Genomic DNA, 26,031 nt, shown 5'->3' on the forward strand with positions numbered 1-26,031 from the left:
CATAAGAGACACGACTCATCCACATCTTCCTGGCCACACTGAAGGCGAATCGTTATGCGGTAAGCGCTTGTGTCAGGATCTATTTACAAAGAAACTATTCTCTATATCACTTCCTAGTTACTCATTATACTTGTTACTCATTATTTAAGAGCTATCTCATTGTAGTGCAGCTAAGGTGGGAGTGCTCATCGCATCATTACTAACCTGACTCCTGTTAGTGCGATATACCGCTAGCATGGCACAGCCAGTTAATGTTGCTCTTCCTCCCCAATTTTTGGCTGAACCAGGGAATCCGTCTATGGCATGGGAAGATTGGATTATAATGTTTTACAATTACATAGAGGCCCTAGATGGAGAGGATTTCTCACCGAAGAGAAAGAAAGCCCTGCTAATGACTACATTAGGAAAGGAGGGGCAACGTGTGTTTAAATTTCTGCCACAAGCTCTATCTTCAGGATCCACGTCACAAGTAGATGAATTCAAAGAAGCAATAACGAGACTGGAAACTAGGTTTGGGAAGGAGGAAAATCTTGTCTTACAGAGATATAAGTTTTATAAAAACAAACAGTTGGAGGGTGAAAGTATTGACGACTTTGTCGCGCGTTTACGCTAACTTTCTGTGAAGTGCAGCTTTGGTCAGATGGCTGACGAACTAATCAGAGACCAACTTATTGTCCAGGCGAATAATAGGAAGGTCCAGGAACGGTTGTGGGCGGCAAAGAATCCTACGTTAAAAGTAGCCATAGACTTGGCCAAAGTTGTGGAAGAAAGCGAAAAATGCATGAAGGAGTTGCAGAAGAGTGGATTAGAACCAAGAATCGCAGAAATCTCCAATAAAATGGTGAATAGTGACAATAGTGACGAGGAAGCGGCAGCTATTGCCATTGTTAGGAAAAAAGGGTACATACTCCAGAAAAAGAATGTACAGCCTAACAACAAGAACAGCTCTAAAATGTGCATGAAGTGTGGGAGCTACTCACATACTTCCGATGCTAAATTCTGTTTTGCTAACAATAAGGAATGTTTACGATGTGGGAAAATGGGGCATTTCGCCAAAATGTGCAGAAACAAAAACAGTTCGAAAGTGACAGTGGTCAGTGAATTTGGTGAACTGAAGCGTGATGTGAATAAGGTTTTGGTGTTATGTGACTCCATTTGTTCTTGTGAGGAGCGAAGAGGGAGAATCCTAAAGGCAGAATTTACAATTGATGGGAAATCTGTCAAATTGATGGTTGACACAGGTTCAAAATGGACCATTATCCCTATATCCCTGATGAGGAGTGTGTGGGGTGAAAGGAGTTTAAAAGAGTGTGACATCTTTCCATCTGGTTATCAAGGTGAAAAGATTGATCTCTTGGGCTACTTTGATGGTAAAATTGAGTTCAGGAATAGGTCAGCGGTGGGTAAGGTGTACATATCTATTGATGGGCCAGCCATTCTAGGGCGCTACCAGCAATACGACCTACACGTTGTAGTCAATCCCAGGGCTGATGATCCTGTCTCAATTGTTGACAGCTCTTCATTGAATGAGATTCTGGAGAGATTCAAAAATTTCTTTAGGGATCAACTAGGAGAACTGGTAGGATACTCTCACCATATAATTCTCAAGGAAGGTAGTACTCCCGTCCAACACAAGGTAAGACGAGTCCCTTTTGCTTTGCGGAAGGAGGTTAAAGCCACGTTGGAGGAAATGCTCCAAGGAGGCATCATCGAGCCCGTTGAAGCGTTTCCGTGGGTTTCGCCTGTTGTAATTTCTCAAAAACCTGACAATAAGATTAGGTTTTGTGTAGACCTACGTTCGTTGAACAAATGTGTAGTGGCTGATGTTTTTTTCGCGACCAAATATTGGTGAGCTGGTGTCAACACTTAAAGGAGCCAAGTTTTTCAGTAAGCTAGATCTAAAGCATGCCTACCATCAAATCTGTCTGGATGATGTTTCAAAGCACTTGACTGCTTTCATTACTAGTGAAGGAACCTTCCAATTCACGCGTTTACCGTTTGGCCTTGTCTCTGCGGCCAGCGTGTTCCAGAGATTGGTCTCAGAGGTCTTTAAGGGTCTAGACAAAGTTTTGTATTTTCAAGACGATATCTTGATCTACGGAGATTCACTTGAGGAACATAATAGGATCCTGCAGAGTGTGTTACGAAGGGTAGATGATGCTGGGCTTACTTTGAGGAAAGAGAAGTGTGCGTTCCTTTTAAAGGAAATTGAATACTTAGGGTTTTCTCTGTCTGAAGAGGGCATAAAGCCTAAGAGGAACCTATTAGAGGCCATCGAGTTAGCCCCTTCACCTGTTGATAAGGATCAACTTCGGTCCTTCATGGGCTTAATCGAATTTTATTCAAAGTTTGTGAGGGATTTTTCATCCAAAACCACATCTCTGAGATGCTTATTGAAAAAGGGTGTCAAATTTAATTGGACCACTGAGCATGAATCGTGCGTTAGTCTGATAAAAAGGGAGCTTAAATCTGCTGGTGTGCTTACCCCTTTTGATACAGGTCATCCCTCAGTCTTGATGGTTGATGCAAGTGGGGTGGGACTCGGTGCGGTGCTTTTGCAGAAGCGTGGAGGAGAGGAGAAGACCATCGCTTTTGCTTCCAGGCCTCTGTCCGCTTCTGAATCCAATTATTCAGTCATAGAGCGTGAGGCTCTTGCAGCTGTTTGGGGCACTAGCTATTTTAGAACCTATTTAGGGGGCTATAAATTTGTTCTGCGAACAGACCATAAACCACTTGTCAATGTTTTGGCCCCAGGTGGTGCTGGGAAGGGGTCTCCCAGGTTGGCGAGGCTGGCTTCTCGCTTACAAGATTATCAATATGAGGTTGAGTTTGTTCACGGTTGGAGGAACATCCAGGCGGATTGTTTGTCCCGTCTTCCAGCACACTCTGGGGAGTCTAGCAAATATGTTAGCAATGCCTTGGATGATTTTGCTGTACCTGCAGTAGCGGAGGATGTGTTGTTTTTAGAGGTGGTTCTTTTTCTCGTGATGACTGGGTGAGGGGTATGGAAGAAGATCAAGATCTAAAGTCTGTTATTGACCTTGTCTCTAAAGGGGCAAGAAGAGAAAGCACTGTTATGCCTGAGATTAGACCTTATTTGAGAATCTTGGACGAACTTTCCCTAGAAGGGGAGAATGTGTTGATGCGAGGTGATCGTTTCATTCCTCCTAGTTCATTGCGGGGTAGAATCCTCAGTTTGGCTCATGAGGGCCATTTGGGTCAAACGCTCACTCAGCGGCGTGTTAAAGAGAACTTCTGGTGGCCGACAGTTGATAATGATGCTGTGGATTGTGTGGTGAAGTGTGATTATTGCAAAGAGGGAGAGAAAAGTTTAAAGGTTGTGGGTTCACACTCACCACAAAAAATTGGGTTTGAGAACCTACCTTGGCACAGCATCTGCCTAGATTTCATAGGCCCTATGAATGAGTTACCTGTGAATCAACGGTTTGCTATTGTGGTGATTGATTGTTTCTCTAAATGGCTCTGTGTGCAATTTGTGAAAGAGATTGACACTGACACTACTATTGCCTTTTTGAAGGGTGTTTTCTTGAATGAGGGATATCCATCTGTCCTCATCTCTGATAATGGCACTCAATTGACGTCGTTGAAGATGGCTTCATTTATACGTGAGTGTGGGATCAAACATCAGAGGACAAGCCTGTACAACCCGCAGGGGAATGGAATCTGCGAGAGAGTGAATCGTTTGGTGAAGGGGGTGATTCAAATGTTTGTGCAAAGTGACTGCTTTTCGCATGAACGGTTGCAAGAGCTTGTGTGGGCCTACCGATCAACACCTCATAAAAGTGGAGAGAAATCTCCTTTTGAATTGATGCGTGGACGCACACCAGTCTCATGGTTGACTCCTGCTTGGTTGAGGTGTTCGGGAAGAGAGGTCCTACCCCCTAATGATAATTCCCTACCCATCGTAGTGGGTGACCTGGTCAAAGTGAAACCAGGTAGGTTTTCTAAGGGTCTTGGCAAGTATAGGGGTCCTTTTAGAGTCAAAAAAGCTTCTCCACATTTTGTTGTATTGGAAAACGGGGAAACTTGGAACTATAGGAGGGTGGCTCTGTTTCAAAGAAAGAGGGATGGTTCTTCTGATCGTTCAGAGGGTGGTAGTCCTGGGGGCTGCAATGGTTATTTGTTAACTCCTGATGGTGGGTCATGTTTACCTTCTCTTTCCATTGGACGGGGGGAGGTGGGTAGTGGTGATGCTCCTGCTTCTATGTACGTACATGGTGGTGCCCTGGTTGACTCAGTTCCTACTTCATCTCCTCCGTCCCTCTATGGAGAGGCCACACAAAGGAGTTCTCGTCCTCGGCGCCCACCCACTTATCTAGATGACTATATACGTTGATCTTACATATTGTTTCCACAGTGATAATTATTTCTGCTTTCTATTATTTGTTAAGGGGGGTAGATATGTTGTACAGTGCTTTTCTCTCTTCCTAGATTAGCACTCTAGAATCCTGTGGAGTTCCTTGTCTGGAATTCCTATCTGCCCTGTTGGCAGTTGGAGCTCTGGTCAGATAGGGGATGGTCCTATCTTCTCTGTGCTGCAATAAAGCTGACATCAACAAGTACTCCGTTTCAAGACCTCGTTCTTACATACCACAACATACTAATTTTATTAAGAGTGATCTTGTCAAAGGCTGATGTAAGCAACATGGAAACATTACATTCTTCAAAGACACTGCCACCCTGCTTTGCCATTTATCACTGCATAGTTATGAGGAACAAAGGCCCTCAAACACAACAATGCACGATAAATACTCTGGGGAAACATCATGCCCAAGATACTTGATTGAATCAATTATTTGAGAACGTATGTTTATTGATACAATTTAAAGACTTTCGTCGTGTAAGATAACCTACGTGGCACCAAACTGTAAATAGTAGGTAGTCGCACAGGCATAAATGTGTGACGCATTTTCACAATGTTACAAAGTCACAAATAACATCAACTTAGACACTTCTGCACCCACCATTAATAATACATAATTGAAAAAGTCAGATTGTTTTTGTCGACAAAAACAAACAGTAGGTTTTCTCTTATCTACAGTGTTCTATTATCCTCAGGCTTCTGCCATTTTGTCCTGAAGATGATCCTATAATTTTAGGTGGTCCCTAATGTCATCAACAAAAACACTCTGACCCTGTAGGTTCGATTCTGGCGCAGTGGCAGTGCTGTGAATGTGATAATAATTAATATGTATTAGCCTTGACATGAATAAGAGACAAGATCGGATAAAAATGCAAGGTTTGGTGGCAGGCCTAAGCAAAGCACAGCAGGGACACAGGGTGTCCTCCAAATGTGGGAAGCATCTGTTACCAGTTTATTGAAGCATAACCATGGTTTGACTGGCCTATAGGACAATCAGGCAGTGCATGACTGGCTGGTCTGAAATGTCAGTGTGAGGGACTTTTTTTTGTTGGTCCTTGTGGAACTGTGCTATGCTCTGCAGGGCCAGCAAGCTCAAATCCAGGCAGTTCCCCAATCATTGAAAAACACATATACAGTCTGTCTTTACAAGTTCAAAAGTCCAAAGATTGACAACTTTTTATCAATTCAATTCACCAATGGGGGTGGGGGGGCACTTTTATTTAGATGCCTGGTACGGTTTTCTTTCCCAGTCCGACTCTGAGCGTGCCCACCAGTGAACTGTAAGGCGTGGTGAGCAGCATTGGCTTTCATGGTGCTTTTTGTTGAGCCTATGCTGATAATTGTGCACTTCAATGGTTCACTGTGCTGAAGAGGTCTCTCATTATCAAACACAGTGCTACTAACTCGACAGGCCCGCTAAATAAGGAAAGCCTGACGGAAAAACGCAGACCCAAAACCCATCTGTGTGTACCTATGTATTATCTAAAAATTATTTGTTATCATTTTTTTTTATAGAAAAATATTAGAGTGATGAGACAGCTTTGGCTATAGGTTAAACCTAAAAATGTGGAATACAAACAAATTTCGCAAGAGCTCACTTTAAAATTAAAGAAGTGTCTATTCCATTCACACTGATTTATAGAGAAAAATGGAAGCTCTTTTCCTCGGTCTTACTTTACCTCTCCCTTTGTTGCTGTTTAGGAAAACTATTCTGATATTTTAGGCTATTAACCGCAGACTTTATTAGCATATAGACAGACAACATTCAATTAAATTCAACTTATTTAACAGGAAATGGTGTTTGATTAGAGGTTGAAGAAAATAATCATAAATATCACCTTTGGAAGGATTTTCTTGGGCTCAAGCGAATTCGCTCCACTCTGAATCATTTGAGAAATTAAATATTGATTTTCAGAAATTACCAAAACAGTGAGAAAAGCTTCTTTGAACAAAAATCCTATTAAGCAGCAGGAGGAGGCTAGCACGATAAAATGACATGTTTTACAACATTTGACAGCACAGACTAGAGGAATGAGCATAGCTTTTGCAACAAATTCTGGCTAAGAGAGAACGCAAGCATTGTTAAAGCCAACAGCTCTGGTGTTGGCTGCCAGCCTTTTGGCTTTGTCAATGCTTCTTCGGTTTTGACTGTATTAGTGTGCGAGTTGAAGGGCTCTTACTGAGATTAAAAGAAAATGGCTGAATGCAAAAATATATTTGGTCTGAAAAAGCACAAACTTTCATTGAAATCACCAGCACTGACTGTAAGTATTTTGTGTGCAGATGTGCTCCTTGTGAAAGAACCGAATGCCAACATTTTTAGGTTTTGCCTGCAAGTGCGCACGTAGTGCGCATGCGCTAAAAAACCTCTTGAGTTCTATGTGGGATTGATGACCCGCCTCTGTCTCTCATTGGCTAGCTCCATAAATGGAGGCTAGCCATTGGGAGACAGAGGCTGTCAATCACGCTTTCTCGGGGAAAACGCGATTCGGGGGCGTTTTTTCGGGCTTTTTTTAAGCCCGGCCCCTTTGTCCCGGGCCGCGCTGTGATTGGCTGCCGGCCCGGGACACCCCCGTGACGTCATTTCCCGGGCCGCGCTGTGATTGGCTGGCCGGCCCGGGACCTGACTTGTTTCGTTTGGCGTTTATTTTCAACCCCCATTCTTTTCCTTCGGTTGGTAAATCGCAAAATAGTGCACCAAAGTCATCAATTACAACAAAATGCACACTCGTGAGATTTTAACCAACATAATATACAAGTATGTTTGGTAAGGCAGAAACTTAAACAAGAAGCGAGTCTTTCGTTGCATTCAGTAATAGCGCGTGATATGCTTTCAAACCCGGTAAAAAAATGCAACCTGATTCTGGATAAAATCTCAGAATGGCACTGTCACCGGGCCTAACGTATGTAGTTGAAAGTGAAATGAACATAGTCTAAAATGGCGGCGCTGCTTTCCCCTCGCGTAGGGATTCTGATGTTCGGCGATGACAAGTGGTGTTACTTGCTGGTCGCCTGGATGTGGAAGCAGGGGTCACTGTGAAGTGCAGCGTCGAGGAGACTGTGGAAAGGCCGAGGGCATTACTAGCTGGGCAGCAGGGTGGTTCTGGCAGGGAGGGGTGCGTCCGCCATCTACCGGGCAGGGGACTGAGCACAAGAAAAGCAGGTAGCTGGCAGGTTTTGTAGGTTTGTCACGAAGGACTCAGGCACCTTCTTGGAGCTGAACGCTCCAGCCACCTGCAGTGGGGCAAAAAAAGACGCCTTGTAGGTCGCAGTTCATCTGAGCAATTGTGGACATCTCACTTAATTTAAGACTAAGGGAAACATCGACGTACGTGTTTTTTTTTTAAACAAACATCATACCGTTTCCCACTTTTAAAGACGAGTGTAGTTATATCACAAACCTACGCCTGGCATATACATACTCTCACCTCGTTTACCTTTCGCTGGCCATCTCTCCGACACTGACACTAACCCATGCCCCTTTTCCTACTGGATACGCATTTTCTGCGCAGCCCCTTGTGATCGTTATGTCACCGAAACCTAATGCAGGACAGCTGACCTTCAGATTGCCTGTGCTGTCACTTCCAGTGGAGTGCATTAAAGCGAGAACGGGTGACGCAACCTCCGAGTATCTTAGCAGCCAAAGCTACGCGAGGTGTACTTTTGCACTGTCATTCCCTTATGCATTGTCATTGTCTTCCGTGTCTTACCAGTTCACCCACATATTGGCTGAAAGACCTTGATCATGACAGCTCTTACGCTGGCTTTGTTCCCCAGAACCGCCAGCGACGTCACTCTCTACAATTTATTGCACCCTTTTGTTTCAGTAACGATGTATAGAAATGTTTAGCCCATTAAGGTTTAGAATGAAAGACACCGTTTAAACGCTTACACTGAAAAGGAAAACCTTGCAAGCTTCTCCTCTTAAAACATAAATTCCTTCTGGCTCTTCACAGAAAAGACTTTGACCGTCGAAGCACTTGCTTTTGTGATACACATGCCATACCTTATCAATTCAGTAAAAATGCAGCTTAGTGGGTTAAAGCGTCTGTAACAGTAACTCGTTCGAATTTAAACAGGGCTTATCTAGTCTTTCAACATTCTGAGGATGACAAATGTCTCTGAGATATTGGTAAGGTCCACTAATTAAAATACACATTTTTTAGATTCGCAGTTTAAAATGTGCAATGATTACTGTGAAATTGAAAGCTGAAATGACACGCATTTGAAATGTGCAAACTGTAATAGACAGTCATAGCTATGTATATAGGCCAAAGAAATGCAGAGAAGCAAGTTTTCTTTAACTAGTAATAAACCTAATATTGCTGAAATGTGCCCAAACATAATTAAGAAGCTTAGTGACATGCTTAGAAAATGCTCGTTATAATGCTTTGTGACCTGCACACTATGGTACTTCTACTCATATTAAATATTTAACAGAAAATAACGCTGTGACTCAGAAAATACGTCTTTATACAGCTGCTCCTTTAGCTGGCTGGCTTCCAAACAGTGAAATGCCTTGCCCCTGGTACTCGGGCAAGGAATCTCTGAATTGATCTTTCAAAGGAGGCTTAAAACCTGGTTATTTAGATTGGCTTAAAACTATATTGGAGCTTGCCACATAGGTGTTGCCTGAGTATGAAGTTTTAGCCCAGGAACACTGGCTGAAGTAACCAGGTGCTCTATAAGCAACTTTATAATTATCCGTTCCTTTGTGTAAAAAAGATTTGAAAATTCGCCAAAGTTACTTTTTCTTCTGAACGAGTACATCACCTAAACAGTGTGCGAGATATTTGATGTAGTAAGCGTTTGTGTTTCCTTGTAGGCTGATATCCGCTTGCACCCGGATAACTCTGATGACACAGTAGTTTTGTTCAGTGACAGCTTTCAATGCATTGCCAGTATAAACAGACTACTTCACTTGTCGTGTAGTTGATTTAAAAAGGTATTTCACTTAGCATGTTTTTGTAAGTAAGAGTTCAGATTTTACTAAACATATACATTTTACTACACTACACTTCTCTTTTTTTTTTCTTGTTTTGTGTATTAGGTTATGTACATACAGGTTTGTAGCATTTATATGGTCCCATATCACTTTTAAAACTTAGGTCTGTACTGTTCTGCGATTCTTGTTGATAAAATGTACTGAATTTCTGGAGACTAATGTTAAGGTCGCCCAGGCATGCCACTGGAGGTATTTTCAGGTTGCTTGGAACTAAGCGGGTAAGGCGCTTGCTGGGTATCGAACAGGTCGAGAAGATTAAGCTATTGGCAATGTAAATGACAATGCCATTTATTTATCTGTTTTCAAAACCAACACATAAATACAAATTTTGTCATTTACAATGCCAATAGCTCTAACTTTTCCAAAGGCGAAACCGTTGCATTGTAAATGCTTGTTTTATGCTGAAGTGGGCTGGCCATGCTGAATAAGAAAGTCTAAAACGGAAACTAAGAACTCTCAAAAAGGGGGGCATCAAAAGCACAGTTATTCTCTGCTTGGATAAATCAGCACAGTCACATTAGAAACAAGCATTTACAATGTAATAGGTCTTGATTCGAATGTAGTAGAGTTTTGACTATTGGCATTGTAAATGACAAAGAGCCACATGCATGAAGCCTTTTTGAGTTTGCAAACGGGCCGATTCGGAGAATCAGTCCATTTGAGAATGCAAAAAGGCTTTTCACATGCATCAAACGCAAATTGTGATTCGGTAACCTGTTACCGAATCACAAATTGTGTTTTGCGACTCATTATAAGTAAGGGGCGTGTTTAGGGCGTCCCTTCCTCAGCAAGCCACCATCCCTGTGATTTTTGCGATTCCTAGGGTGTCGTAAATTGTGATCTATCTCATTAATATTAATGAAGTAGGTAGGTTTGCAACCCACTATGAATCGGTATTGGAAACTCATGGAGTTTCATACATTGGTGTAAGACCTTGCATCCTTGGCGTGGTTTGCCCTGACTTTTTGCCTCTACCTCCTGTATTTTTGATGCTGTGCTGGATTTCGTTTTTGCTGGCTTAGATGTTTTGGGCACTTTGCCGCTGCAGATCAGTGTCAAAGTGCAAGTGCTCCCTATGGAAACTGCAATTATGATTGGTTCCCCCGATTGGCATATTTGGTTTACTGGTAAGCCCCTAGTAACTTGCACTACGTGTGCCAGGGTCTGTAGGTCAAAGGCTACTAGTGGGCCTGCAGCACTGCTTATGCCACCCACATGAGTAGCCCTGAAAAGGTATCTCAGGCAGTCACTCAAGTGTCTGTGCGCAGGTCTAAACTGCCATGTCAACCTGGCAAGTGCACTTGCCATGCCCTAACCTTACCTTTTCTTACATGTTAGTCACCCCTAGGGTAGGCCCAAAGTACCCCTGTGGGCAGGGTGCAGTGTATGTGAAAGGTAGGACATGCCCTGGTGTGTGTGGCCTGCCCAAATTCATTTTTCACTATTGCAAGGCTATCTGTTCCTATAGGATAGAATGGGGAGTTTGCTTATAACACCTAGTAAGCATACCTACCCCTGGGAACCAGGTAGGAAAATAATGTTTAGTATGCCTGAACTCAGAATGTCAAAATGCATCTTTTAGTAAGGATGATTTTACATTCTGTGTTTGAAAATACCATTTTAGAAAGTAGGTATTTTCTTGCTTAGCCATCCAGTGTGCCTCTGCTAGGATGTGTATTGACTGTCTGGCTTTGGAGTGACAGGGTCTGGGGAGGTGGAGTGGCTCCAAAGAATCTGGATGAGTCAGAGCTGGGCTGAATATACTGTGCTGCATATAGAGTAGGGGGAAGAGATTTCCTTTCACCTGAATGGGCAGGTCTGCCTTCCATAATGCTGTATCCACTTCCTGCCAGGAAGCTGCACCATAGAGGACAAAACTGGTTTTGACTGAGCACAGGGCCTCTCTGCCACCAGAAAAAAAGGATTTTGCTGTATAAGGTTTGGGGCCCAAACATTTAGATCATCCCTGGAATCCAAGAGGAGCCGTTGCCAAGGAGAGGAGCTGGAGAGACTGAAGAGAAGTACTGACCCTTTGCTGTGTGCTGTGTGGGGTTGGCCTGCAGTTGCTGTTATTACCAAGGAAAAGAGAAGGACTTTGCTGTGTCCCCTGCTTAAAGGAGATCTCAAGGGCCTGTGTGTGCTGGCCTCCAGTTCTAACGTCTCAGGGATACAAAGACTTCACCACCCCCAGCTCCCCTGAACTCTGCTGCTGTGAGTTCTGACCTGCCAAGAGGTGCTGTGCCTGCGTTGGGCCTCTGGAGGTTGTTTCTGCTGTTTGGAAGCTGAAAGAAAGTGTAGTGTAGTTCCTATAGTCCCAATAGGCTCTGCGCATTGGAATAATATCTTCAGTAGTTTAGACGTAGGACTGAGGTTATCTAGGTCTCTACTGACTATATTAGACTTAAGTTTTTTGTGCCAGCTAGCTCAGAGTTCACTAGAAACTTTCTCGAATAGGCGAGGAGGAGTTTAACCTCCCTGGATAGACAAGAAGGGATTTAGTTTCTGACAGCCATAAAACATGACAACTTTGCTCTCCCTGAAAAAGAGTATATCTCTAGAGTCGTGTGAAAACAAAAGACAGCTATTTCACTCAGTCAGAGGTGCGTACTTAGTTTCACCAGATTGCAGAGAAAAAGAGAGACGGGCGTTTTCAATAAAAGGTGTTATTTATTGAGCAGTCTCTTTCCTCATACAAGAGAAATGAATTGCTACAATTGCAATACTTATAGTTAAGTAAAGTGCATACAGTAAAAGCAGGATTATGAAATAATACTGTAAAAGCATAGATATGGTTTCTTAGCCATATGATACTTTAAAATGGATAAAATAGATACATACATATATACATTGACTAATCGTACTCAACTGGTGCTTCTAACTACGCCTACCCCGGTGTACCTGACCTAAGCCTAATACGTGGGAAGGAGTAAGTAAGTAGCAGTTTAAGTTAAGTTTGTTTTGCCAAGAATCTGACTCAAGAATTCTCTGTAAGGGTTTAGTCAGTTCAGTACCTGGGTATTAGAAGGCAGGAGGGCTGGTATCTCTTTCTCAGGACTTGGTATCCCAGTCACCCGCAAAGGTAGGCTGGAGAAAAGACAGCGTCTTTCTCAGCGCGTCAAGAGGGAGGGGCAGCGTCCGTGGGCTCTTGCATCAGCTGGGCTCTTCGGAAGTAGATAGCTGCTCTTCTCCAGGATTACCACCGTGTGTTTGCTGAAGGCAACGTTGGTATATTTATACCTGAAGGGTGCCGGGTTTGACGTAAGGCTGGACATAAGACGTCAATAAAGATGTCACTAAGAACTGGTCGTTCTTACAGTGCTTTACAGGAGTTCTTGGACGAAATCAAAACAAAGCAGCGGGGATTTCCCAGGTTGCTGGAGGCTTGGATTTGTTTAAGAACTCGGTGTGCTTTCTAGGGGGCTGGAGGAGTAGGCTTGCTTAATGTGACAGCATGCGCTATGATTGAATTATGAAAAGGGTTTCTGTGCCGTTGCAGGGATATTATTGATTTATAAACGGACAAGGGCAAAGAATAGGATATTGATTCAGGTACCTAGATAAAACACACTACACCCACTCCACGAATTCATGTCCATAATTACTAAACTAAGCAATAGTAAACATGTCTAACGGTGCATGTGTATAACGATCCACCCCAAAATACATTATTTTGCATCTAAAATGGCATATGCGAAATACACGAAAAATGAGTATAGGTACTGTATGCTTCCAAGCAGTGAAATCATTCATTAAAAAGGAGGCATGTACATATCAACATGAATGATTTGCGAAAATGACACATGAAATGGCTCTTAATACAGAAAGGAAAAGTGCGAGACCATTCCATCACATGTAAATACAGTAATCGTAAATATGCTAGAGGCTGAGGTAATATATTGTCTCTAGAGTTCCTAAAAATAGAAGCTCTGTTCTCTAAGAATAGTTCTACTTTAAGCAGAGGATGAGTGCCAAAAAAAAAGTAAATATTTTGGAATCGGGAAAAAAAAATCCGTTTTTCAAGGGAAGAAGTCAAACTGTTCCAAATATTTTCAGAAGCTTTTGTTTTTCAAAGCTGAAGGCCAAATTCAGAGTTCAGGGAACGCTGAGTGCACGTTTGCTTAAAAGTTTATTCTTTTGGTTCAGGGGAGAACATCATATCAGACAGACTTTCAAAAAAGCAGTTTACCGCTTCAGGTGAAAGTTCGACCAAGTTGGAAAATGCCGCAACTGTGCAGTCGTGAGAATGATTGCTGTCATCGATGACAGGATTAGCAGTGCTCACAGAAGGTCGTACCTGGTTGATGCTGCTCTCATCTTGCACTTCACTACCCTTTAATCGCAGTGGTGAAGTCTCAACGAATGCCGTCATCAGGATGGATAACCGCTGGGGACAACACGATGCATGAGCCTTTACTGGACTTAGCAAAGTATCTGTATCCAATGGTACTTCTGATTGTAGTGTGAGACAGACGTCTAACACGCATTCCTCTCCGCACAGCATACATCTTAACACAGGTAAGATATAGTTCTGCCAGATGGGTCTGAATGAAAGAAATCAGGTCATATTCAGATCTCTTAGCCGGGCTAATCCAAGGACTTTAGTTATGCGGTCCCGATAGCGTATAGCTAGGATCGTTTCTTCTATTGTTGCTGGAGTCTTGTCTGTGACGTGGCTTGCCATAACGAAGCAGGAGTATCAAAAATAAAATGCCTGCTACGAGTCCCAACAGGAGTGGAAGGCCGCCAAAGATTGAATGGACAAAATTAGGAAAGATGCCCAGGACTGCTTTGAAAGGTGTCAACAGTCCCGAAAAAATTGTCTTAAGTACACTCGCGATACCACTCGTATCAGAAATGTTTAAGATTTTGTTTAGCATTTCTGCGAAGTGTAAGGGGCAATTTGTTGATAAAAGGTTATGTATCTCTGCCGTTGTCCTTGCAACTTGGAGATCATACATTTCTTTTGATGACGTCAAGGGCACTGGTGTCTGTAGAAGAATAGACTTCATTCTGCTTAAAGTATCAATTCGAATAGAAGAGATTTTCAAACTGGGCCAAATATTTCCCTCCCTGTCTGGAGTGTCGTTCGGATACAATACTTGCAAACAGCAAGTGACCCTGGACGAAACGCTTACCAGATAAGCTTTTCCTGGCACCAAGCCACAACATCTGTGGTCCACTATTAGAATGTAGCTCCAGTTCCAAAGCCGCCTAAAGAATGGCTCTATTCGAGTTGCTGGTGTGCCAAGCTGGTGACATGAAAGGTCATTTGAAGTCCCCTCACAGGCCCCATGTAGATTTATACCCTGACACAGAAGTATACCACTTAGTGATTTTTCACAATTATTACCACTAAGAAATACATTCTGTCCTTTTTCACTATAACACATGTGTGTGTAAGGTAATTCCCATGATGACTTAATGTATCCTTTACCCAACCTTTCATACTGGCCTGCCTGTATATACTTTTGGCAGTATCGAAATTGGAAAATTGTTATCGGAATAGTTATTATCCCGTGTATTATCCATTCAATGACAGGTCGTTCTGACATTGTCAATGGTGATCTCTCAAGTTTTTCAATGCTCAGAATTGTATATTCTGCTCCTTTTTGTGCCAAGCTGATTTGTATATCAGTAAGGTTAAAGATAGAGAACAGTGACGTTGTGTTGATTAAACGCCAAGGCACGTAGCCTGAACGCAGATTTTGTAACGTCCAGCCAAGCTGTACAATAGAACGCAATTGGGACTGACCATGTTGTAACATTAGTAAGTCTTGTTCTATTATATCGATTGCAGATGATACAATACTGTCCAGTGAATATATTCTGGAAGACAGAGTCATTAACCCATTGTCCACAACAGAAAGTGATTTTTTCCAAATTAATACGGTCAATTTCCCGTATTTTCTCTGCTGGTTCAATTTGAGTTTCTTTCCAAGCTTCGTTATAAGCTGCATATATAGAGGCCGCTATGAAACATTTTTGACGCTGTTTGCGTGGTCCCATAATGAAATCACGCAAGTCAGCACCTTCTTTAAGTAAAGTTAAGTGTTGCTTAATTTCTGCCAGTGTGGATGTATGTAGCCATTCAAGGCAGAGTTTACCTACACTGTATGTTGTTACTATCCCTGGATGTTGTCGCTGGGAGTATCTAGGGTCTGGCCTGGTCAATTTGAACCCCTGTATTTTGTTCAGGAATCTATCTTGACAGTTATTTGTGTCTGTGGGCCAGATCAACCATTTCTTCCAATCAGGATGTGTTCTGTTTTGGTTTAAAATATGGGATACGTCTATCTCAACATCTGTAGTGCTATTACTGTCAGTTGTTGGGTTTGGAATAGACGGTTTGTTTAAGTCTTTAATTTTGGCTAGGCCAAGACAGGTTGTTTGTTGAATTGTGTCATTCAAAAATATAATTTGTTCTGGGATCATGCAGGCTCTGAACAATGATTCTATACCTTGCACTTGCCAATCTTCAGTACCCCAGATTGTTTTTGTCTCAATGTTATTGTTCCAAAAATCAAAACCAAATGTATTCATTTTTTCAAATAAAAATTCTGAATAGATTAATTTTGTATTTGTCAGCATGGTTTTCATTCCTGTCTTATTTAACAGTTTGAAATAAAACGTTTCTGCTTCACTTGTGTTAAACCCTGAGAAGTATGGAAATTTCTCATAAAATGTTTTCAAACTACCCTTCGGTGGAGTTGCACAATGTTCCCACTGATTATAATTTAAAACATTTCTAGGTTGAACAGATTTATGCAAATAATGGTTACCATAGTGGTTGTAGCAGTACATTTGATCATAATTTGATGAACCTTGTAAATAATCATGTTCTGTAAATTTTGCTGACATAACTAAGTCTGACATCATATCATTAATACTTTCAAAATCCCAATCATCAGAGAATGTACTCGGTTTTACAAAGTCACTTAATGAAACCTTAAATTGATGAAGATACTTTAAGAGCTCGACCGGGCCATATATATCGTAATCTGTTTTGTCCCATGCTACCCCACCGGGTATCGGATTGGCTGTGAAGTTTACTGAAGAAAGTTCTCTTTTCTCGATGTGTGAAGACTTGTGTGGCTTTAGGACCAGGTTCATATTCTGGCTTGCTGTGTCCATTTTAACATATTTTCCCTCAATGAAGTGTCCCAAGCATAGCACCATGATGAGCCAAAGCAGGAGGAAAAGTACACCTAGCACCACCCAAAATTCAATCCATGGGGAAATCAGATAGGTTTCTTGCAGTTGATGAAAGAGTTCTTTAGTTTTATCTGTAAAAGTTTTTGTTGTTGTTGGCTGTTCCTCAGGTTCGCTCGGATCCTCAGAAAAGTCATCGAAATTGATGAAGTAGCCTGATGCAGTTCTGTCAATTGTTGGAATTGCTTCTGCATTTTTCTTTGTTTTATTTGCATAGTCTGTGGCTACATCGTTGTAGACAGGTGTTTCTTGACGAATTGTTGTAATTTGGGTTTCAAGAGGCATAAGTTCCATGGCTGTGTTGCATAGTCCTTGTTGATTCACTGTAGGTTTATCAAATGTGATTAGTCTCTCAGTTTGAACCTCTTGATTTGTAGCAAACTTTGGTGTTCTGCTATTTCTTGGGAGTCCACTTGGCCTACTACTTATTATTGGCCACATGATTGTGGTTTAACCAGGTCGATGGATACAACTCGGTTCTCCTTTTTACCAGCAAGGGGCGGTAGTACAACTGATCTTGTTCCGTTGACAGCTAAGACAGGTACTGCTTTTCTGTAAGAAGGCCCAAATTCCTTCTTCACCGCGATTTTCTCTCTGACTAGATCCCCAATCTTTGGAATCCAGACAGGCCTTGCTGGGACATGTGGTTTCTCTTCGGTGGCTGTTGGCTGTTGTTTCAACTTTATGTTGCTCAGGTCTTTTCTTGTTTCATTTAAGTCCTGTAAAATAGCCAAACGATCTTTGATATCAAAGCATTTTCTTTCCACCACTGAAGTTTGACTATCGAGGTCCTAGATATGCATTCTAGTCCTGAACAATAGTTCGTACGGACTGAAACCTTTTAGAGAATTTCTTGGCAGATTGTTAAGACTACGTTGGACACTTTTTAAATGTTTGACCCACCCAACCCCCGAACCTAATACCTTTGCCGTTATAGATTGCTTTATGTCTCGGTTTTTTCTTTCCACAAGCCCGTTTCCCTCATGATGGAAGGGACAAGAATACCGCAATGCAATGCCCATGCTGGTCATAGCCTCCTTATAAGCTCGAGAGCTAAAAGCAGGACCCTGGTCAGAATGTAGCATGCCAATTGCGTATGTGCCGATAAAGACTCGCAAATCTTTTATAACCGTTCTGGCGTCAGCCGAGCGCTGGGGCCACATCCAAATGAATCTCGTGCAGGAGTCCACTGCGACCATGATGTATTTATAGTTGTCATCCCTTTGTAAGGGACCACAGTGGTCCAGGTAAACACACGCTAATGGATTATCTGAGATCAGAAGGGGTGTCTGTACTGGTCTTTTTACCGTCGAAACGTTAATTTTTTGGCATATTTCCCAATCTAGAACATAGTTCCTAGTTTGTCGTCTCATTTGTGGCCACCAGTATCTCTGTTTTAATAATGATACTGTGGCTGAGACACCAGCGTGTGCAGAGGCGAGCCCTTCGTGTGCCGCTATAATTAATCCTAACCTATGTTCCATGTTTGGAATTGCCCTATCCCCCACTCCAGGGATTCGAGCAAATGGAACGCTATTCCCATCTGTTATGTATGAGTACTTTACTGGAAAGCCTTTCGGGAGTGTTTTTATCGCATTATTTACTGTAGCACGACAGCTTGTAATATCTCACTGTCTATTTTAGTTTTTGACCGGGTGATGGCAGCTACGGAAGCCATTTGTACAGCTGCCTTCGCGGCCTCATTAGCCAATGAATTCCCCGCAACGTGAACGCCATCACGTTGATGACTCAGTGTATGTATCACGTGAGTCTTTTGTAGTTCCTTTTGCAAAAGAACTACTTGTTGCCAAAGCGTTTTATGCTTGATTGTGCCACCCTTTGCATCTTTGAAACCATTTAGAACCCAATTCTGCAAGTATTCATTATAAGACTGAACGCAATAATATGAATCGCACACTATGAGTGTGGGGAATTCGCGATCAGTATTTTCAAGTGCCATCTTAAATGCTAGTAGTTCAGCTCGCTGAGCTGTACAATCTCCTAGAGATTGTGTTTTAGTGACCAGTGGTCTAAATTTTCCTTCGTGCCAATGACCTTTAACAATCGCGCACGCAGCACTGTAGGCTTGTTTACCCCCAACTGCGGGTTGTGCTGATCCGTCTGTATATATTACACAGGCGTACTGTTGTATGGGCAGAATGTCGATTGGCAGAGGATATTCTCTTTCATATTCTAGATTTTTTAATTTTTTTCATTTCCAGGTCAAAATAGTATTTCACTTTGTCTGTAGCAAGAGAATTTTCCCATTGTATCCATTTTGGATTTACTGCCACAGTAGATAAATTACATGGGCTTGTTAATGCCTCAAAGGCTGATTCTGCTGTTCTAACAGTAATTCGTCTGCCTTCGGCCTGGTCTCTTTCTTTTGCTACAGTTGTTTGAACCGCATGTACAATGTTTTCCTTAATACTGAATGTTTTTTCAGCTTCTGTGTACAAATGTGTTTTGTAAGCTATTGGTACCGTTTCTCCCTCATTAGAGGTTAGGTATGTGAATCCGCATCTTCCTGGGATGACCCGGATCACAAGGTTGCGTGTGTTATCTCGTGTTTGCAATTTTGTTTTAGCTAACATGTCTGTTTGCAATGATCTCAAAATTTCGGTGTGTTTTTGAGTCCAATTGATTGTTTTAAAATCTGGTTTTATTAGTTCGTAGAGAGGTTTAACCCTCTCTGCATAATTTAGAATGTAAGTTCTTCCGAAATTCAGGAAACCTAGAATTGATTGTAAGTTTTTCAGCATTCTTGGTGCTTGGATTACAGCACATTTCTCTAAGAAATTGTCTGCCAGGCTTTTGCCTTCACTTGATAATTCATATGCTAGAAATAGGACAGTTAGATGGGCAATTCGTGACTTTTTAAAGGTGAATTTGTAACCCTCTGCTGCGAACCCAAGTATTATGGTGATAACTCTTTTCAAGTGAGTATCCAAGTCATCATCTGTTAGATAGATGTCATCGACATAAGATAATGCCTCATCATCATACATTTGTAGTAACTCTGTTACTCTCGCTGAGAATAATCCTGGGCTGTTCTTGAACCCCTGTGGGAGTCGACCAAATTTTTTCTGAGAGCTCATTATTGAGAAAGCGGTCAAATACCTGCTTTCAGTTGCTATGTTTTGACAAAAGAATCCATTAGAGATGTCTAATGTTGTTTTGTATTTTTTGTGCACGATGTTATTCATTAGTGCTGCACTATGTGAGTTTTGTACTGCAAAAGTTTTGCAACCTGAGTTTAGATGTCTGTAGTCCAAAACTAGACGATATGAATCGTCTGGCTTGGAGACAGGAAACAAAGGATTGTTCATTTGTGAGGTGCAAGTTTCAATCACCCCCTGGTATTCAAGTTGATCTAAGATCTCCCTGACCTGTTTTTTAGCCTCTTGCTTAATTGGGTACTGCCTCTGTGCAGTTGGTTGACATTTTAACTGGATTTTGTGAGGAGGAGAGTCCTCATCCCATCCAACATGGTTTTTATATAATGCAGGAGCTTGGGCTACTGCCCACTTTTTTGCAAGTGTATATTTTTTATGAATTGGAATGTGATTTGAGAAGGCAGGCATAATCATTTCTTCGCCATGAGGGCACTCCCTGACAAACTCCGGTGGCCAGTCTTTTTCAGCTAAAAGGATGTCATAGCCTTTGGAGAGGTTATCCCAAAATAGACCCCTTATTTTCCTAGTCTTATCTCCCTCTATACGTAATGTTATTTCGTATATTTTATGAGGTTTGCTAACTCTGGTGTCTGCAGTTTCCACCTGAATGTATTCATTCGTGTCTACTGTCTCCAGATGATTCATCAGGATCTTGCGAGCTATGCTCACTTCTGCTGCACTGTCTAGCATTGTCTGAGCCCACTCTCCGTTTTTCAGCTGTGTCCTCAGGATCCTCGGCATGTTTGATTATTTTAATGCTTGCTACCTTCTTTTTTGGAAATTGTAATTTTTTACTTTGATGAGCAGGTTCCTTGTCTTTGGACTTGACGTGCTCTTCCCTGTGTTCTGAACGTCCTCTTCTTTCCGATTTCTGCGAGGAAGTCTGAAAAGATCGAGAGGGACGTGTATCAATATCTTGATATCTATCAGGTTTCTTCAGATTAACCCTATTTCTAAGGTTGTATCTTTTCTCAGAGGGCTCCCTCTGGGGAGACTTGTGTCCTTGGTCCGGAGATCTTTCTCCCCGCCGAGGAGACCTTCCTCTGGACTGGAATCTTTTTTCTTTGGGAGTGGATTGTTTATTTCCATCCCAGCTCTTTTTTGGAGTGTTTAGATTATTTTTAATAAATATCTTTTCAGGATTTTCAGTTAGTTGGGGTTTTACTGGTTTTCCACCCAAACTATCTCTTCCTAGCTCTTCATAGGATTTTTCTATGATTCTGGCAAGTTCAAATGGTTGTTCTTCTATATCTGTTTCTTTCAATTTCTGGCGGATCGCCACAGATGCTGCTTCTCCTTTTATGTTATATAATAATAAAGCTGAAACCTGCTTAAAGTCTTTCAGTAATTTCATACCCAGAGTTAAAGCAGGTTCTGGACCGTATTCGTTCTGAATCTGTCTTAGCACATCTGGTATTACCGCCATGGACGGAACACCATGCATTTTTGTGTAAATGGAAGCAAAGACTGTGCCCCAAGTGTCACAGTCCTCCACATGTGGTGCGATCCCCATTGGAAGGCAGATAGTCAGAATTCTGTGTTTCTCAGTAGGGGTAGTATCTGGAAATACTGCCTCTATTTCAGTGATTTTTTGTGCTAACCAGAATGGAATTTGTTCCCGTTTTGCGGGTACTTTACCCAGACATGACTGGATGTTCCGTGGTGTCATTTTATTTGTGTTCCCCTGATGAGGGGTCAGCTGTGGAATGTTAATAGCTGGTTGGACTGTTGAAGTCCGCATTACATATTGGACTAATTGTCTATGTATTTTAATCAGTTGTTTTAGCTGTGCTAAAAGTTCTGGTACTGACATTTTTTCAATGTCGGGATGTGGTGTGTAGCTGGCTAGAACCGGCCACGTTGCTCCTGATCTACCTAGTGGACCGAGCCTGGTGATGTGATTATTATGTTTTAGGGCGCCAACGTCATCTACCGGACCCGGAGGCGCTACTAAAGGCGCGCGCTTCCAGCTCCGCGGGACGCCTGGCGAAGCCCGGGCCAAGGGTGGGCCCGTTGAAGCCCGTTAGAGACCGGTGGAGGTCGGGCTGGGCCAGCCCTCCAACGCTTATTCCTAACCTTGGTTGCTGAGTTGCAGTATGTATGTATTGTAAACATGTTAAACATTTCTGTACAGCTACACACTGCATTGTCCCTGATATAATGTCTACCCGAGAGACCAGAAGTAAAACAGCTGCAGGAGGGACCCTATCAACGGGCACTTTGGATAACTTCATCATAAGGGCCAATACCTTTATAGACCAAGGGATCACATTAATGGAGCGTAGGGTGTCCCAAGACCTCGCCTTGGCAAAGAAAAGATCATCTATGGGACCATTTGCAACGGCCAAAACTCCTGATCAATCTAAGGCTGTGGGTCTTTTAGATATTCAGGCAGATGTACATGTTGATAGATGTAGCTTGCCCAATACGGTAGACCTTTCAGTGTCTCACTTATCATGTGCCTCGCTATTAAGCACTGATTTGGAAAACACCCCGGATTTAGCTATCAGTACCACCCAGAAAGACACAAGCGTTACTACACTGAGAGGCAGGAGGGAGGGCGCCATCCCTAAATTACAGAAGTCAAAAAAAGTGAGGGGAAGGGGACGACACAAGAATAAGACTACTGGTGTTGTTGCTCTAAAACCAAATATAAACCTTGACCCTCAGGGCAGTGATGTTATAATAGACACCGGGAGTACAGTGAATTTACCAGGTCCAACTAGCCCGGTTGGGAAAAGGGTCAGTGGGAAAGCAGCTGACACCCAATTCTTAATGAAGGTAGAAGAGCTCTTTAAATGTTATCTCTCTCCTATCAAGAAAAGATTATCCCTCATGGAAAGACAACTAGCTGATCTCTGTACCAAGTCCAATAACCAAAAAACACCTGGGGCCCAAAAAGCAGGGAGTAACAAATCTAGCTGTAACAAAGTTACAGTACAAGTTCCTAAAATCCCTCCACCAGTAGCGTTGAACACCAATGCCAACCCAGCCCCAGTTGCTGAGAAGAGAGTTGGAAAGGAAGGTATATCTAATATATGTCCCGACCTTCCTTGTGAAGGGGCCATTCCACCCAGGGAACATACCACGCAGCCAAAGGGAAATAAAAATGGCGGAGTAGCGGACAGAGGAAGAGTGGTGAACCTCCCTCCGGAGGCTACACCATATGTGGTGGTCTTGACGGGGGTCCCAGAATTGGAGGATCCCCATGAGGAAACCAACTGGTAGCTACTTAATAAGGTCCGACATTGGCTCAACCAAAATTGACCTTTACCCCCACATCGTATAAGTAAGATCTTGACAGTGCGGAGGGTGGCATGGCTGGGGCACCAGAGGAAAACTGTCCAGGGAGATTGCGTGTTGATTAATTTTGCTGACCCACACACTGCCGCTCAAGTCTGCTCATGGGACACACAAGATAGGTTTGAGGGTATAGCTACTAGGCGACTTTCCTTTTTCTATCCCCCAATGAGTGGGCCCACTCGGGATCCTAGAGTTAATAGCAACTGGTATAGAGTAGGACGTCGAGATTGGGGTTGGAATCGGGAGCCTTGGGGATAGCAGCCATCCACAGAGCCAGTATTTAGGGATAATTGGGGTGGCTTCCCGATCATGAATAGGTTTAGCTGCTTGGATATGGTGGATTGACACGCATCATCACCAAGTCTCTTAAATAGGGGGAATATGGTTCCTACAGCTGTGACCAATTGCGTGACTGGGAAAGTGGACCCTATAGCTGCCAACTTTCATGATAGCAGCGGGACTGTAGCTATCATACAAACAAAGTTTCCGAGGGGTATCGATGTCACCAATTTACCCCTGAAATTAGCTAGTCCCCTAGAAGAAATTAGTGAGCCTATTTCTTGTGCGCAGGGTGGAAATAATGGAGTAACCCTTGATATGTCTGTTACAGGCCACATGGTTATCCATTTGCTATCTTGGAACGTGGCTGGGTTACAAAAAAAGATGGTTTTACCAGAATGGAATGCGTTCATCGAGAAGTTCGATGTATGCATGTTCCAAGAAACCTGGAGCCTGCTCCCAGTGCACAAATCCGGTTATGCAACCTTTTTTGTGCCCGCTTCAAGCTGTGGCAAGGGCAGACCGGCGGGTGGACTACACATCTGGGTAAAAATTGGATTAAACTGGGATATTACCATCCATGAAGCAGCGACCAGAGATATCTTACATATTTCATTCGCAGGACATATCAAGGGGAGTGGGATAGACCTATTTAATATCTATTCTAGAGGGATTCCGGGGGACACAACCTCATGTACATTGGTGATCCTAGAACAGGTATTAGCCAAATGCCCCCCAACCTCTAAAATTATAGTGGGAGGGGACTTCAACTGTACATTTGAACCCCTATCTAGGGACGATCCCCTGGGTATAGAGGAGGAGGACTCTAGATGGTCTATCCCAGCCCTGTCATTAGCCCCAATTAGAAAATGGTCAGCAAGGGCAATTCAGATCAATGCCCTGACCATGGAATTTAATTTAAGAGCATTAAATGGTAGGACAATTTCGGATCGTGCTGGAGCAATGACCTTTAATAGGCTTAATGGCCCGTCCAGAATTGATTATATCCTATTGGATGTCACACTGTGGTGCGACCTAATAGATATGGAGGTCGTACCTTCGCAGGATAGCGACCATAACCCCTTATGCACGAAGCTAAGGTGGGGTAAACCAAAGGGAAGTAGGAACAAAGCCCCCTTGAGGACAACCAATGAGGTCGTCCCTTACAATGGTAATCGCAGGCTGAAATGGGTGAGGTTCTTTAATTTTGACTCCACCTTACATTTGTCTTCAATTTGTGTTGCCTTTACACAGACTGCTCTATTCACGAAGTGTTTCTGCCCTTTGGACTGCAACGTGTAGAAAACCCCCTCTGTCCTTGCTTTGAAAGCAATCTCAGACACTAGCTGGCCTAACTGCATACAGACATATTCTGCCATTACTGATTGATCTATAAGTGCTGTAATTGATTGACTTATGGGTTGGGCAGAAACACGACGTAAGGGGGACATTCTGGTTACATGATGTTTTTCTATTGGCTAATATTTTGCAGATCTTGTATGTCCATATTAGGTATTTTGTATGCTTGCAGAAGCTAGGACTGCCCCTTTCTTTTATGCTGAGTTTGTAATCCTAAGCATATAAAAGACCTCTGTGTTCTGTATTCTTTAGACTGCCTCATTCAGGTGCTAAAGGCTCCTGTGTGACGTAGTCTCACTTATTAAGTTTAATAAAGATGTCTTTTAATATTTCAGCTTCTGTGCCAAGTTCTTTTGTATTAGTGAGACCCCTGAGAATGAAGATTTCAGTTCTTCAGATGGCGCGGCCAACGCGGGCTTCATCAGAGAAGTGACTTTCTGTGGGAGTGATCTTGTCAGGAGACAGAAAGCTACTGAGGAGGACAAGACAGGATTCTACTAAGAAGGTACTCTGTGCACAGGGATTCTAAAAATTTCTCATCTCTGCAGCCCACTGTATTTCTGCTCTTCCTGATTTTGATCCTCCACATGATGTCACTCCTGACTGAGAACCCTTTTTGGCGTGAGTATTAAAAAAAAAACAAAGAGACCGTTAGGTCATTTAGAACTTGACAGTTAGAATTTGAATAATCTTTTGATTAGTAAAAATAAGAAGTACAAGTGGGTCGCTCCCACGACTTTGTTCGGTTTCTTGGTTTTGATTTGGTTATTGCAAATTACCAAAGCCGAGGAGCTCGTATATTTGCGAGTGTATTGGTAGAGATAACCCCTTGAAGTTTGAAGCTAGATTAGTGAGCTATAAGATGCCTAATCTTAGCAAATTTGGGACTGTAGCTTTGGAACTTTGGAATTTGTGTTGGCCAACTTTGGATTTGTATAGGTTTGTATATGCGAATTGCAATTTGTGTAGACAGGTAATGAGGAGAATTTTCTCTATTTGGTTTAGTTGAACGGTGCACGTACGAAAAGTACATTAAGCACTATTTTGATTATAATATTGTATATTTTGCAATATTTTTGGACATGCCTGTTTAAAAGCTCACATAAGAAGAATGTATTGCTTTATTTTGGAAGGTACCATGTTGTGATGTGAAGTAAATTAGCCGGCTTCCCTAGAGAGAATATCTAAATAGGTTTAGATTTACAAACATATTTCTTCCTTGGTGATTTTGTATCCCCGGGGAATTAAAATATGGACATAATACATACAAGGATCCTTTGTTCTGTGCAATTTTAAGAATGAAGATATGCAGAGCG

Source organism: Lissotriton helveticus, chromosome 1_1 (genome assembly GCF_964261635.1).
Source record: "Lissotriton helveticus chromosome 1_1, aLisHel1.1, whole genome shotgun sequence".
NCBI classification, from domain to species: Eukaryota; Metazoa; Chordata; class Amphibia; order Caudata; family Salamandridae; genus Lissotriton; species Lissotriton helveticus.